Consider the following 4,514-nt stretch of genomic DNA (forward strand, 5'->3'; position numbering starts at 1 on the left):
CGAGAGTGAAATGGAGAACCGACGAAAATCCATCGTTTTGTTCTTCTGCGTTACCGGCAGCTTCATATTGCTGTGGGTAACACAAGTGATATTTTATATCTATCAAACGATTTCAAAGAGTTTTGCTTGTTCTGTCACTGATCCCCGTTACATCACAGAAACGACATCCGGAATGCTGCAGATTCTTACTTCCTGTTCTAATACGTGCATTTACGTCCTGACCCAGAGCGAATTCCGGGAGGAACTAAGGAATGCGGAGACATACCCGTCGAATCCTGTGTTGAAGCTCATGAAACATCAGAACTGAATGACATAAAGATTTGGAATTCGGCTGTCTTCTTGCTCCCTATTCTGCAACCTGCCTTGTGCATACAATAAAACAATGTGATGATCAGAGTTACAAAACAAACAGGACAGATTCTTGGTAAAGGGTGTTAACCCGAGAGTTCCCAGAAGTGTCTAAAACTGAAGGATGAGGTGAGCGCTTACGGAGGTGTCAGACAATTAGGAGAACATCGATAGGCTGGCCAACATAGCACCGGGTGAACAGAGTGCGACCCCTACCGTTCTGCAGAGCTTTGTCACCGCCGTTTACACCTACATTGGACTCTGTGCTTTGCAGGAAGGATTGGCGAATTATCTCTACGTCATCAGGACATGACTAAATTCTTTTGGGGGGAAAGTGTAACGCGCTTCAAGCTTTCACTGCCAATGCACTGGCTCTCTGTAATGTTTCACTGCTCAGGTTAAGGTAATGGTTTCTGTGTAGCAGCAATGTTTGTGTCGTGACTAGAGATAACGGGGCCCTTGAATGTCTGTTAAACGGTGAGAGGCACATTGTTCATTCTTTTGGGTTCGGAAGCAGGGGTTTTGCAGTTATTTTTTTTGTCGGGGAGAGATTGAAAAGAGAAGACGCTGATGGAAAGATGGTAGACCCCTGGACGGAATGGACGGAGCGAGGGTCCGAGGGTCGGCTAGGTCAGAGGATGTCGCGGGGAACACATGGACGGAACCGTGAGCTCTTCCAGATAGAAATGTGGTTCCATGTTCTTCTTAATTTCTGACGTTCCCTGCTTCTTAATCATAAAAAAAAGCCTGTACGTGTTGTGTTTTCTATTTCCAACAACTTTCATGCTTTATGTTCTCTGCGTGATACACCACTTCTGGTGTTTCATAATTTCCCTATATTCTCCAACGGCGTGCAGCAGCATGTGTACATTTTCCTCAGTGGTTGAACTCAACCAAAAACGTTTATCGGCATTCAAGCTTCTCATGCATTGCACTGATGGATTAGATCTTTAATGGAACATATCAGCTCGGAACTCTTGTCAGCTGCTCTTTGGACAACTTCCACACTTTTGTTGTGGACTTGCCTTATGCCAGTAGCCCCCAAATTATTCTGATTAACTTGCATTTTATTTAATCTAACAATGGACTGTTCCTCTCAAATGAAAACCGTTGGTTGTGTTTCTCAATGTATTGCGGGGTAAACAGGGTTGTAATTCGTGCTGCCACAATTTGGTTGAGAACAAACATCGAGGGGAACATTAATAAAAGTATTTGCAATTACGTGTCCCGTAATGTGTTACCAAACCAGCAGAAGTGGAATACACGTTGGAGTCTGGTGGTACTGTAACTAAAAGGTGTTTATTAGTAAACTAAGTAATAAAGTATCAAAAAGGAAAACATACATATAAAACAGGTTAGCAATGATAAATACAGAAGTGTAGAAATAAGAATCAAAATCAAGCTCTATTAAAGTCTAGGGGTAACTGGATAGTATTTAGATAATGCACAGTTCTGTTCAGTTCAGTATGGGTTGAGTTAGTTTCTGTTGTGACGTTGGAGAGAGAGAGTGAGCAAGATGTGAGCAGCTGTAGCAGGCAAACCTTCCGTTGTCTTCTTGTTCCGTTGTACTGATGTGGTCATTCGGTTATGACCCCTCCGTTCTCAGCTGGACCGTTCTTCCGTGGTGGACTCGTCACTCTGGCATGAGTGGACACACACACAAGCCCCCACCGGTCCTGCCGTTACACTGTGAGCATTGTGACCGATCTGCCGATTAGGTCCTCCAAGACCCCACCTTCCTGTGGGTGCACAGCACTCTTACAGTGTCTCGTGGCGTGTCTCCCGGTGTCTCAACAGACCCGTCTTCTATCTCCCCTGACGGAGTATCAGCCATCCATCAACTCCATGTCCATCAAACTGACCACTCCCTGCCAGCAGGAATGTTAACGAGCAAAGAAGTGTCCTTATAGCAAAAAGGTAAATAATCAGTGAAGAAGCCATAATACTAAATCACGTGTGTGAGTGTGTGTGTGTCTCTCTCTCTCATCTGTATCAGATGTCTCTCCCTCTGTTCTTCATCTCGCTCTCTCGTTAGCAGCATAGTTCACGGGGGGGGGGGGGGGGGTCAACTCTGGACCCCATCTCCATCTGGTTTTCTCATCACCCATAACAATTCGAAATGTGAATTGCCATCTTAAGTTATTCTTATGTACCTTTATATGGAACAGCTGCATCGTCTGAATGGGCGCATTTGTCTTTTCCCAGAGAGTGAGCCTGACACTGTCAAAGGACTAAGCGAGGTCAGGCTGGAGAAAGATATCTATCTGTAAGGATTCTTCTTTCTCTTTACTTTTCATGCCTTGTGTATTACGGCGCAGTTAGTGCCGTGTAACTGCCCTGCATTGACTGTGTTTGTTTTATGTCTGGTGTCTGAGAATTCTGGGATACACTCAGCCTCCTAGATAATCACATTTGTACTACCTGCACCGACCTGTAGCTTAATGCCCTGAGGAAATCTGAGGAAGTGATAGGTAGGTGTTACACCGACTAATTACCATTTGGTTGCAAGAGGAATGTAGCTGGGTAACTGTCAGAAGGAAGGGGTACGGGCAGCCAATGCAGAGTAAAACTGAATTTGTTCCTATCAATAATAGCTATACCACTTCGGAGACTGTTAAGGTGGACGACCTACCGAGGGGAACCGCAGCGACAAGGAAATTTCTAAAACCGTGACGGATGCAGGATTCAGTGTGTGAACGTTCAGTAACTGACGACAGCAGTCAAGTAATGGAGAATGTTGAACACTGACCCATACACAATTTGAGATCGTTTCCTAAAACTAATCTCATTTTGCACCCTTTCTTTAGATATTGTCTGCCTGCCGTCAGTGGATTGTGATGTTCATCAGCTGCTTATACAGTTATCCACCATCTGATTCAAGTGACTATGATCGGGGCAGGGGTAGTTGTGCATGTGCAAGACCTTTCCAATTCTGACCCGCTGGACAGCGGAATAAAGGAGAGTCTTAACCACATTAGTTAGGGACGTATGACCAACCTCCAACCCGCTGGTCTACTCTCAGTAAATTCACTACTGTGTTGATAGACACCAACGCAAACTATAACTCCGTCTATTACTCAACTGGTGTCAGAATATCAGAAGGTGACGACGAAGAGTACATGAGTGACATTTATTGCCCGGATGCTTGGCGTCGCAGCAGCGACTCTAATTCATCGTAAGGAGGAGTAACGAATTAATTGTGCACTTCTGCAAGGAAAAGTCAAGGAAACATAGGGCAATTCTGATCTTAAGTAAGGGGTGGTAAAGGTGAGAATTGGCAACTTCTCGTGTGTCACCTAATTGAAGATCTACCCTGGACAAAACATATTGATGTAATCACGAAGAAAGCAGTACGGCACTTACAAGACATGAGGAATTTAGGATTTCTTGCATGTCACTGAATCATTCAGTAAATCCCGACAGATATACAATGCAGAACATTCAAAGTGATTACGTCACGGTGTGTTATGAGGAGGCTACTGCACCGGACCGGAAGAAAAGCAGCCGAGGTTTGTAAACTGAACCGGCTTTATCATGAGCACTGCCCTCCTCATCGTCTCGGATATTTTCAAAGAGCGATGCCTCAAGAAGGCAGTGTCCATTATTCAGGATTCCCACCATCAAGGATATGCCCTCTTCTCTCCTTTCTCTATCGTTCTCTGAAGTCGTGACATGGCTGAAGTTCATCAACGCTTCTGCAATGCGTTCCATTAACTTTACAGGCATATAAGAGCCCTGTGGTCCGGGCTTGCCCGCTTCCACCCCTCACGACGCAGACGTGGTAAATTTCTTACTGCAGAGAATAATGTAATATTCAAGGAAATTCTTTTGCATTTGTACAGGGCCCCGGTGAGACCACACCTGGAGTATTGTGTACAGATTTGGTCTTCAGGGTTAAGGAAGGACATCCTGGCTGTAGGGGAAGTGCAGCATAGATTCACGAGGTTAATTCCTGGGATGTCTGGACTGTCTTTCGCAGAGAAGTTCGAGAGACTGGGCTTGTACACGTTGGAAATAAGGAAATTGAGAGGGGATCTGTTTGCAACATATACGATTATTAAGGGATTGGACAAGATAGAGGCAGGAAATATGTTCCAGATGCTGGGAGAGTCCATGAATAAGGGGTAGGTCATTTAGGATAGAGTTAAGGAAAAACTTCTCCCAGA

Source organism: Hemitrygon akajei, unplaced genomic scaffold (genome assembly GCF_048418815.1).
Source record: "Hemitrygon akajei unplaced genomic scaffold, sHemAka1.3 Scf000035, whole genome shotgun sequence".
NCBI classification, from domain to species: Eukaryota; Metazoa; Chordata; class Chondrichthyes; order Myliobatiformes; family Dasyatidae; genus Hemitrygon; species Hemitrygon akajei.